Genomic DNA, 12,328 nt, shown 5'->3' with positions numbered 1-12,328 from the left:
ACAGAGGCCTAGTTTCCTGTCACCAAAATAAAAGTCAATGATCACCAAGATCTCTTCCAATTTTGTTATTCTGTTCTAGCAAAGGGAATGCACCTCCTGTAGTTACTGTGTGTTTGAAAGAGGGAGAAACGTGCAAAGATGTACACTTTAGTAGACCCTTGACTTTCTTGAAGGGGAAGCTCCAAAACTTTCCTAGATTCCCGAATGGCGAAATAGCACTCCAGCCCCCTTTCTTCTGGGGATTAGTTTTTCACAATGATCAAAGGGTTTATCAGTATGAAAGATGATATTATAGAAAAGCAAGAATTAGAAAAATGGATTCTGGGGCAGGAGCTGGTCCTGTCTTAGTATCTATTCCCCCGCCCATCCTGCCCCACACACCTGTACTCACACACACCAACTTCTTTGTCCATTGAACCAATGTCATATTTCAACAAAGTTATAAATTAGTGCCTATCATGGACTTCTGCTATTAACACTACAACTGTTAAATTCCTCACCGTGAGGCAAGCATCCATTGAATACACACATACACAAAGTACCTAGACAACCATAGCTATGTAGTCTGTTTTGGTAATATGTCATCAAGCGAACATGCAATTGCTTTTGCCAACAGCTATATACTGAAAACATCATGATAACTTCCCAAAACCATAATGGATTTTGCACCTGTCTTTTCTCATATACAATAAGTATAATATGTAATGATTTATTAGCACAAACTCATACGAATGACTTCTCCGAACCATCCAGGTCCTCTCATCTGAGTGAGAAGTGTCCCTTTCCAAACAACCCCCTCCTTGGGAGTAAGTGTCCTCACTGTCATGGTGTGGTCATCTCTGACCCTTCTCCTTAGAAACTGCTTTTCAGAGCCAGTAAAGGAGTCTCAGAAGGAAATTGGATCCCAGCTGCTGACACACCTTGTTTTAGATCCAAAACAATATTTCCAGATCCATCACAATGACACAGTTCACTTCAAGTCTCAAAAACCATGTATAGAGATTTGCCTCTGAATGGCTCTTTGCTGTTGTCCAAAACCCAAATCTACCCTTTATGGAGGAAAGTGGTCACCACTAAGGTTACTAGAGAAAGTGCACCATATCTGAATGCAGTTCCTCATGCACAATATCAAACATGTTTTAGACGTGGGCAGCACACACACAATCTGTTGATACCATCCTTAAAGCGGCTGTATTTAAGGGAAGGACATTCATTTACGTTTTTCAAAATACCAAGTTATATATGAGTCTCAGGGATTTCCAAGTCAATTTCTAAACCCCTACACCGTCTACACCCATTCAGCCTCACCCTCTCCCTGACTCCTGTTAAAGTGGCTGTGTCAAAATAGCCACTTCAGAAAGCCCCCGGCATCACAACTGCCACCTGGGCATGACTGGGATATCATCTGCTTATCATCCCCGGTCAAGAAATTCTGTAGATTCTGCTACTGCCCTCCAGACTCGACTTACTTGTTTAGCCGCCTACTCACAGGGTGAGGCTGCACAGCAGGGCATTTTCAAAGACGTCGTCAGGAGAAGCAACAAACCGGGATCTCGCTTCCACACTGAGAAGATAAAAGAGGAAGTAACAAATAAAATGTCCAAATGCCACCTTCTGACTCATTTATAATTCTGCCACCAAACTGAATAGAAAATGCCAGACCCAGGTTACATGGGCTCCTCCTTTAGGAAATAGGACATTTGAAATTTTTTCGCAATCTCTGTTCTTACATGGGCTGTGGAAAGGTCATCTGAGACATCCCAATTATCACCCTTAATGGTTTCCAATCTGCACTCATCTCACCTGATATCCGTGACATGTGACACCTCCCCACCTCCTTCTGCTTCCTGCATCCCTTTTCAGTTGCACAACCCCCTCCTGTGTCCCAGTCTCATACGCCCAACAGATGTCCCACTTGCACTTCACGCTTGAGCTGCACAAATGTGCGCTCGTCCCCGCCCACTACAGGTTGGCCTCCCTCCGCTGACACCTTAGTTGCTGTCCCCATAGCATCATGCTCTGAGTCCTCTGGGCACAAAACCTCGACTGCTCATTGCCACTCTCTCCTTGTCCCTCACAACCAGCCACAGGGTCCTGGTGATTCTGCCTCCTCTGTGGCTCCCGGCCGCCACAGCCAACTCCCTAGCTTGGGCACTTACAGCCTTAGCTCAGGGCCGGCTCCCACCAGCCTTTCTGTTACTGTCCCTTCTCCCAGGATATCCACTTCACGTCTGTCATAGATTCATCTCCCTCAAAGGCTGCTTAAAGCATTTCCCAAAATTTTCCATGGCTCCCCGTTGCCTACGATGTAAGTACCCCAGCCCCTCTCTGTCAATCAAGGGACTCTTCACATAGTCCCCATTTAACCTTACCCCTTCAGACGGGCCTCTCCATTGCTCCCTGCACGCTTACTAAAGGGGATCTCACCTCCCCCACAGCTGGTTTCCACCTGGGGCAGTTTCTATAAACACCTTGGTCCTCCTCCCCCTCACTCACTCCTCCCCAGGAGGGACTTAACTGACTGGTTAGTTTGGGAGAAGAAACAGAGCACGCCCAGCCCAGCATTTTTCTCTTCTCTCCTTACCCTGGGAGCTGAGCAGCCCATTGGGCTCCTCCAGGCCATGCTTCCAGAGGCCGTGCTCCCACAGGGAGGCCTGTGATGCTCCCATGGGGAGGTCTGTGGTGCTCCCAGGCTACCTGTGACGCTGTCAGGAGCCCCCTTCCCCGTCAATGTGGCATGCATCCTCCAATATCAGATTTATCAGTAATAAAAGTGATCATGGTTTTGGACTCCCAGGTGCCATTTTCCTTTGGATTCATTCTCAATTAGTGTAGAACCCCAGGGAAGAGAGGAGCTCTTGATGGGGCCCTTTTACACACCAACAACCTGGAGCTTTGCTGCCTCTGGGTCTGGCACCTCTCATTCCTCCCTCCCAGGAGCACCTTCCCCTCTCGCTCTGTCTAGTTCTTACCCACCTTCAAGACGCTCCTAAAGTCCAATATCACCTGAATCCTCCCTGGGCCGCTGCCACCTCCCCTCCCTCTGAACTCACAGTTCCTGGCTAGACTCATCACTTGGCAACTATGCACAGCCACATCATATTTCCGGTAACTTCATCCTGCATTCTAGTGCAGGGGTCTCACCTGTTTACGTTTTGCCTCCCTGGTAAGTTTCACCCGAGGACAGCTGCATTCCCTTCAGCCTCATTATCATGCTTCCCCTCTACAGCACCTGCCCAGGGTCTTGCTCAAGGTAAGCTCTGGGTGACTGTTTAATTTTGCCGCTGACAATGCACAGGTGGCTTCCCACCTTCTCATCTCAGCCCTAGACAATGTGAAGGTACAAATTATGGCATCACAGCAACATTGGCATAGTCCTTTTTAATTCCTGACACTTTGACTGTGGCCTTGGACAGTAACTCTACCTGACAGATGGAGAAATGATCACAACGACTTGAGAGATTTTCAGAGACTCTGTTCTCTGACAATGTGTCTATCCTGTACCAAATAATTTTGCCTTGAATAGTGAGTAAAATAGAAGAAGACAACAAACACAGAGCACAGGCATGCTAGCTTTGCATTGCCCATGAGTCTGCAGGCTCCTTAAGGCTAAGTCTTATGTTCTTTTCTTCTCCCTAGTACCCTAGTAGCATGGATGCTGTGTCCAAGGTAGGTGCTCAGGAAACACTTGTTAGCTCAACTTATTTAACAGTGGGAACGATCTCCAAACTCTGACATCAGGGTCACCTTTGCTTTTGATTATGTAATATGGTATTTTGTTACTTGAGGTTAAACGTTACGCTTTAGTTGCAGATAAAATAAAGAAGAGGGTGATACATCTACAACTAGCTTGTTGAGGGCAGCTGTGTGAAAGAGAGAGCGCAAGAGTGAGAGAGAGAAAGAAATTAAGAGCAATAAAGCCAGTCTTTAAACAAAGTACCATTCACACGAGCAAAATCGTTCTCATTACAGTTATTTTGCCCTCCCCTAAGCCTCCATGAGCACCGAATGGGTAGAAATACCTCTTTGATTCAAGGCAATGGCTGGTGCAAGGAGCTCAGAGAGAGCCCATTCTAACCAAGAACAAAGGTTCAGGGAAAAGCAGTTTCCCACACAATGCAGCTGAATGATTGACAGGCAGATTATTATTAGGCTGAGTTGGCCTCATCTGGCCTTTTTTTAAGTGCAATATGGTCTGCATAACACGACATATGAATGCTAAACTCCTGGCAGTTCCTGCAAAGGGGACAATGGAGCTGGCAGCCTGACACCGGTGCAGCTGGGAGGGGAAGGCTTGGTTTCTGCACATTAACACATTTGACATTTGGTATCTAAAGGGAAGGGCTAATAAATAACCCGCCAACGATGACACTCTGTAATGACAGCTTTTATTACCAGCCAGTTAATCCTCCACTGCAGCTCTGTCCTTTCAGGCCATCTGGTGTTGAATTCTTATTTACTTATTTTTATTTTCCTGGAGCTTGAACTTAGGACATTTGCCTCCTGCCAGTGTCATATTTTGAAGTCAATTCAAGGACCAGGAGGGTGGCAGACTGATTGTGGATGATTCCGCACCAAGGTCTGCAGAAAGTGGAGTGAATGGAGTTTTTAGCAGGTGACCTTGGGTTTGGGGTTCAGCTGCGTGAAACCAGTTAGTCATCTTGGGTCCAGAGGGATGGGGGAAATTCACCTCTTCATTACCACCTCTTTCTGGAAACAATATGCATGGTTTCTGCCTCGATGGATCTGTCACATATTTACTGAGCATCCACTCTGTGCCCCATAAAAGGATGTGTTCTAGGGATGTTAGTCCATCCCTTCAAGGCCAAAGCTGACAGACCAGAAGGTGAGACCCTCGCATAATAAATCTACATAATAGGATCTGAACTCTAATAGGAAGAAGCATAAAGTGCTAGGGTGTGGGAGATGATGAGGAAATCCCTTCTTCCTCAGAGGATTTGAGGAAGTTGTCCAGAATTATAAAGGATCTGAGGTTTTACCCTATTTGCATGCTAACAGGTTGGCTGGCATTATGGACTGAATGCCCCAAAATTCGTATGTGAAATTCCCAGCCCCCAGTGTGATAGTATTTGGACATGGGGCCTTTGGGAGGTGCTTAGGTTTACATGAGGTCATGAGGGTTGGGCCCCCATGATGAGATCAGGGTCTTCACAAGAAGAGAGACCAAAGAGCTCCCTTTCTGTCTCTCTCTGTCCCTTTCTCTCTCTCTCCATCATGCGGTAAAGACACAGCAAGAAGGTGACCATCTGCAAGCCAGGAAAAGGGCCCTCACCAGGAACCAACCATTCTGGGACCTTGATCTTGGACTTCCAGCCTCCAGAGCTGAGAAAAGTAAATGTCTGTTGTTTAAGCCGCCCAATCTGTGGTATTCTGCGTTGGCAGCCCAAGCTGACGAAGACAGCCAGCCACAGTTTCATGCACGTTGGCAGAAGACACAAGACACCAGGGTCAGAGACAAAGGACTTTATTACTCACAACATTGGCAGTAGCCAGAATATCAGCTTTTGTATGGATTCTCCAAGCTCAATTCCCACAGAGTGACACAAAGAAGGCCAGATGACACCTGCACACATGGCAAGTTACATTGCAAGAGAGGAACCCTGGAGCTAGGGAACCCAAATCTTTCACAGTGGGCAGTAAACATGCCCCATTTTTGCACTGGAGAAAGACACTAACTCTGTCTTTAGTCCCTTGTAAACTCAGACCCATGACATCAAGCACTGGGTGGAAGAGAAAGTGAGGGTTGTTCCCTTAGTGAATATTTGTTGGGTAAGTGCTCAGGGCTGTGTCCTTTGCTGGGAGCAGAAAGAGGAAAAGACGTTGCTCCAGGTATCCCAGTCACTGGTGTGGAGAGAAATACACGCAGATAACTAAGAACGGTGTGGAAGGGCAGTGACAGGCTGGGCACAGAGGATGACAGGAAGCACAAAGAAAGGCATCTCCTGCAGCCTGACATGATCAGAGATGGGGTGCCCACTGGACAAACATCCATGAAAAGAGAATGGAGAATAAGGCAGTGAGTGCTTCTGTTCAAAGATGTGCAAAAATGCAAGAGACCCATGGAGAATTGTCTCCCAGAAGAGGCCACCAAATCAATGGATGTCAGTTCCCAATCAAAGGATTTTTATAAAGGCCAAGATGTGTTCAAAGAAGGAAGCAGAAATTTTCTCAAGGTTGTGTTTCTCTGTGGTTGGGCTGTCTATAGGATCCCCTTAAAATACAACCCACAGTGGCACTTCCGGACAAACCCCCTCAGCTCTCACCTCATGGAAGAGGGGAAGCGGCCATGGAAAAGCAGGCGGTGTGCAGAGTGCTGCCATGACTCCATGTGCAGGTGCATCAGAGGGGAGACAGGAATTGGTATTCAAGGCCCTTCACAATGTGGTCCTTGCCCAATTCCCCTGCCTTGTGTCTGGGAACTCCCTGCCTCATACTTCATTTTATTTTATTTATTTAATTTTTGAAACAGAGTCTCACTCTGCCACTCAGGCTGGAGTGCAGTGGCATGATCATGGCTCACTGCAGACTTGACCTCCCAGCCTCAGGTGATCCTCCCACCTCAGCCTCCAGAGTAGCTGGGACCACAGGTATGCACCACCACACCTGGTAAATTTTTTTTTTTTTGAGACAGAGTCTCGCTCTGTCGCCCGGGCTGGAGTGCAGTGGCGCAATCTCGGCTCACTGCAAGCTCCGCCTCCCGGGTTCACGCCATTCTCCTGCCTCAGCCTCCGAGTAGCTGGGACTACAGGCGCCCGCCACCGCGCCCGGCTAATTTTTTGTATTTTTTAGTAGAGACGGGGTTTCACCGTGGTCTCGATCTCCTGACCTCGTGATCCGCCCGCCTCGGCCTCCCAAAGTGCTGGGATTACAAGCGTGAGCCACCGCGCCCGGCCCACACCTGGTAAATTTTTATAATTTTTGTCAAGAAGGGGTTTCACCATGTTGCCCAGGCTGGGCTCAAATTCATGGGTTCAAGCAATCCACCTGCCTTGGTCTACCAAAGTGCTGGGATGACAGGCGTGAGCCACCGCGCCCAGCCATGTCTCATGCTTTATACTTTGCCGTGATCCTGATTCCGCACCTTGCTGTTTCTCCCATCCCTTTACCTTTTATCATGCAGTGCTCTCTGTCTTTCGCACCCCTAAATTCAGCTCCCTTGACTCACCTGTGTCCTTTAGGACTGAGCTCCAATACTGTCACCTGCAGGCAGTCCTCCTAGATCACCTCAGGCTGCGGGAGACGCCTTTCTTTTGCTTCCTGTCATCCTCTGCATCCACCCTGTCACTGCCCTTCCACACCATTCTTAGTTATCTGTGTGTATTTGTCTCTGCACCGACTCTGGGATACCTGGAGCAACGTCTTTTCCTGTTTGTGCTCCCAGCACAGGACCTAGCCCTGAGCAGTTACCCAACAAATACACAAGGAACAACCCTCACTTTCTCCTCCACCCAGCCCTTGACATTATGATTCTTGGTCTACAAAGGTGTAAGGATCCACCAGCAAATGTGAAAATTACAGAAGAAGGTAACCATGTGCCACAGAAAACTCTGTTATTTTCAAATAGCCCCCAAGGGCCATGAGATAGTGAAGCTGATTTTTTCCACTACTTTATTTTCACCTTCTTCCTCTCTTGAAATGCAAGCAGCAACTGCAGCATCATCTCACTGTCTCTCTGTCTCTCTTCTTCTTTTTCCTGCTTCCCTTCTTGTGGCATGATTATACTAGCTGCATGCAATGGTATTGCACAACCCCTCTGGTAGCTAAAGGTGCCACCCACCTCTGTTCTACAGAGAAAAATGAGAAATGGAAGATGCTCGATGATTAGATGGTTCCAAACCTTTTTCTGTGTTTTGAGAATTGGTAGTGAGCATTCCTGATAGACACCCCTGAGAATCTGATGAAGTACACAGTTCCCTCAAAATGCATACGCCCATCTACCCACAAAATTTCACAGACCATTGCTGGGAGTTCATATAAGCCCATGGTCTGCAGCTATAAGAACACATTTTTTATAAACACTAAACAAGACACCCACATATTAAACCCACATATGTTTAATTTTTCTAGATCCTAAGCTACCGTAGCGATGAAGCACACTGTCTCATGAGAGGGCCAGGTCCTGCAGCTCCTGTCAAGTGAGCCAACCGTAGGATCTAACAACGGGGACTGAGGAGCAGATGGCATGTGACTGTTTGCTGTGGTCTCACTGCATGTGGGTGATAAATAGGCAGAGAAGCTAGGAGAATAGTTGTCAGTAATCTTCAGACCAACGAAAGTTCAGCCCAACCTGGAAAGTCCACATTCATTAATTCCACCTCCTCCTGCTCCTGGACACTTCCATGTCCGTCTGCCACTGCCAGTTGTATTGAATATGCAAAATGGAGTCAGATGCGTCACATATACATTCCCCCACCTGTGCCCACATCCTGTGAGGCACACTGCTTTCCCTGAAATTGAAACAAAAGATGTGCAGAAAGAAGGAACCAGGCGGATTCTATTTTGAATGTGTAACCTGAGTTCAGCCCACCAGGCTATCCGCTCTTGGACAGCAGTAGCCATCTCTTGTTCATGGCTGCACTTCCAGTCAGCACCTGGCATATAATAAGTGCCCAACAAATAAACGTCCAGGGGAAAAACGCATGAATAGACAACGTGAAGTGCACCATAAATTCCCAGTGCCCCCACAATATCTTTTCTCTATGAAAGTACAGAAATTTACTGTATCCCACAGCCCGAAATCCACCTCAAATTTTCAGCATAAAAGTCCTGCCCTTGGCTGGGCATGGTGGCTCACACCTGTAATCCCAACCACTTGGGAGGCTGAGGTGGGAGGATTGCTTGAGCCCCAGAGTTCAAGACCAGCCTGAGAAACATAGCAAGACCCCATTTCTACAAAAAAGTTTAAAAAATTAGCCAGGCATTGTGGTGCAAGCCTGTAGTCCTAGCTACTAAAGAGGCTGAGGCGGAAGGATCATTTGAGCCTGGGAGTTCAAGGCTACAGTGAGTTATGACCCATTCCAGCCCTGGGTGACAGAGCAAGACCTTTTCCCTTAAAAAAGAAAAAAAAAAAAAATTGGCCAGGCATGGTAGCTCACGGCTGTAATCCCAGCACTTTGGGAGGCCAAGGCAGGTGGATCACCTGAGGTCAGGAGGTCAAGACCAGCCTGGCCAACACGGTGAAACCCTGTCTCTAGTAAAAATACAAAAAATTAGCCGAGCGTTGTGGTGGGTGCCTGTAATTCCAGCTACTCGGGAGGCTGAGGCAGCAGAATCACTTCAACCCGGGAGGTGGAGGTTGCAGTGAGCTGAGATCATGCCATTGCACTCCAGCCTGGGCAACAAGAGTGAAATTTCATCTCAAAAAAAGAGAAAGAAGGAAAGAAAGAAAGAAGAAAGAAAAAGAAAGAAAGAAAGAAAAAGAAAGAAAGAAAGAAAGAAAGAAAGAAAGAAAGAAAGAAAGAAAGAAAGAAAGAGAAATTATCTCCCCTTACCCGCTTTTACCCACGCTCTCTCTCCTTCAAACTAAGGTGACACGAATGTTTGGAGACAGAGTAGAATAAAACCCATTGGAAGGAAGGGAAGATGTCTCAACAAATCCTGATGCCATCAATCATGGTGCTGATTGAATTGAGCTTGTATCCTCTTTCTGGACTCAGTAGACTCCTGTGCCCAGATGCACCCCACTCACTGTTCCAGTGGAGTCCCCTCTGTTCCCATAGGCAGCCCCAGGACAGGACGAGCAGTCTGGCATTTGCCCTGTGGACGTCTTTTGCAAGTGCCGTCATAGGGACCCTCTCACCAGGCCCTCCGGCCCGACTGCAGAACTGAGCCCCACCCCAACCCTGCCTGGGGTCTCCTCGCGTGGCTGCGTCTCCCCTCTGCTCAGGAACAATGTCACTGAGGTCCCCCTCCTGGCCTCCACATGGGTATTCCTTTCTATCTGTCCCCCACCCCACACTCCAGGAGCTTGGCAAATTCTGCTGGGGAGCCCAGGACCCCCAGGCCACCAAAGCCACACTGAAGTTGTGGGGGGTTCAGAGTCTAGTCCCCTTTCCAACTCCATCATCTCGTTATGCTACAGTCTCACGTGGACTCTCGTGGATTCACTTCCCTCAGCCTCTTGCCCTGGCCCTGCCCTCCAAGAGGCATCACGCTGCCCATTAGCAGGGAGCAGGGGGAATCGTGGCTGGAATATCAAAGCTCACTTCTCCCCACTTCCCCCTCCACATCTCAGCTGCCTCCAAACTCCTCCTTCCTCTTTTACTGCAAACACCCAAGCTCGGCTGAATAACCCTCTCGTAGGAGCATCTGCTTGCAAGGTGGGAGCAGTCACCCACGTGGCCCACCTAAGAAGCTCTGGCGTCTTTGTGAGGGCTGCTTCTAGGAGCTATAAGATGCCACTAAACAGATAACTGCATCCCCAGCTTGAGGTTGACCGTTATCCCCATCTCTTGTTTGCTTGATTAAATCAGATTAAAATCAACATCAAAGGCTGCCTGTGAGCACACGAGAAAACAGAGGGTCAACACTTTCGTTTCTTGATCATGAAAAATGAGGGAAGACAGCAAAGGTTCCATGCCCAGAATCTGCCTCACATTTTCATTTCGTTTTATTTTAACATGAGCTGAAGCAATTCCCTTGCGCTCTGTCCCCTGAGCCACTACCAGGGACAGGCAGCGCAGCAAGAGGCGAGGGCATGAGGAGGCCAGGCCTGGGGCTCCTGGAGCTGTTTCCCAGGGACAGTCCTGTCCTTAACTGCAAGGAGAAAAGGCCTCCCACATCCTGAAGAGTTCATGGACAAAGGACTGTGTTCGTGGGTTCTTCCCACGTGGCAGATTACAATCAGAAATGCACAGCTAGATCCTGGGTCAGCAGTGGAAACAGAAACTCACACGTTTCAGCCCAAAGAGAAATTACCTTGTTCCATTTTACCAAAGTTCAAGCAATCTGTGCTTGATATAATAGGTTGATGATAGATGACAGATAGACAGACAGATGGATCGATCGATCTAATCGAGCTAAAACCATAATGAGCTCTGGAATTGCATAAATAATTTTAAGAAAATAAATCTATAGAAACTAATGGTTTCTGTTTCATTTTTGCCCTCAATCAGTAACCATTCTATTTCTCTAAGAAATGTGTTTTATTTAAGAGGTCCACTACTGTCAACTATAATCTGTTAAACTATTTCTTTTTTTTTTGCATAGCAGATTTGTCATGCTTTGGTTTTATTTTTCTGATGTTTTAATGTGTACTTCTGCAAATGACCAATAAACAAACTAAGAAAGATTTGGTGACAATTTTGGCATAAAACTCTGAAATGGCTTCTCAGCATTGGCTCTACTGGTATTTGGAGTCTGCTCAGTTTTTGTTGTAGGGTAGGGGGCTGTCCTATGATTGTGGGATGTTTAGAACATCCCTCACCTGTACCCACTAGAGGCCAGTGGTACCCCCTTGCCAGCTGATAACCAAAAATGTCTCCAGACATTGTAAAGTGGGAGGCCCCCAGCTGAGAGCCCCAGTTCTGAAATGATGAGGCTGTGGAATGGGGAATCTCAGTGACCCAAACTGAAATTTGGGCACCAATATTTCTAGACTCCCTGGAAGTTGGAGGACCCACACCTGTGCCTTTCCATGCAAGTCCCTGAACCTGTGTGGAAAATGGGAAAACAACCATTGTCTTCATGAGTAAGTCCTTCTGTACTTTGGTTTATCACAGCACTATTGACAGTGGCAAAGTCATAGAACCAATCTAAGAATTCATCAATAATTAGATAAAAAATATTGCATATATATATTCCATATATATGATATATATATATATAGTAGATAGATAGATATAGATATAGGCCAGGCATGGTGGCTCACGCCTATAATCCCAGTACTTTGGGAAGCTGAGCAGGGCAGATTACCTGAGGTTGGGAGTTCAAGACCAGCCTGGCCAACACGGAGAAACCCTGTCTCTCTGAAAATACAAAATTAGCCATTCATGGTGGTGCATGCCTGTTATCCCAGCCACTTGGAGGCAGGAGAATCGCTTGAACCTGGGAGGCGGAGGTTGCAGTGAGCCGAGATCATGCCACTGCACTCCAGCCTGGGCAACAAGAGCAAAACTCCGTCTCAAAAAAAAAAAAAAAAAAAAAGATATAGGTATAGATATAGACACCATGGAATACTAGTCAGCCATAAAAAAGAATGAAATCATGTCTTGCAGCAACATGGATGGAACAGGAGGCAGTTATTCCTAGCGCAGACTCAGAAAGTCAAAAACCGCAACTTCTCACTTACAAGTGGGAGCTAAACAAT

The 12,328-nt window shown here is 47.1% G+C and overlaps 1 protein-coding gene across 1 annotated transcript in view; it reads right to left on the bottom strand.

Moving 5' to 3' along the window:
* Positions 1–1,497: 1,497 nt before the first annotated feature.
* MIS18A (MIS18 kinetochore protein A) overlaps positions 1,498–12,328 on the bottom strand; it is a 92,537-nt gene continuing 81,706 nt past the window's right edge. Inside the window, exon 6 of the mRNA XM_055279481.2 lies at positions 1,498–1,564. The gene's annotated coding sequence lies outside the window, so the exon portion shown is untranslated. The remainder of the gene's footprint in view (positions 1,565–12,328) is intronic.

The sequence above is a fragment of the Symphalangus syndactylus genome, chromosome 5, assembly GCF_028878055.3.
Source record: "Symphalangus syndactylus isolate Jambi chromosome 5, NHGRI_mSymSyn1-v2.1_pri, whole genome shotgun sequence".
Lineage (NCBI taxonomy): Eukaryota > Metazoa > Chordata > Mammalia > Primates > Hylobatidae > Symphalangus > Symphalangus syndactylus.
The sequence above is the reverse complement of the archived record's forward strand: the minus strand, read 5'-3'. Positions and strand labels throughout refer to the sequence as shown.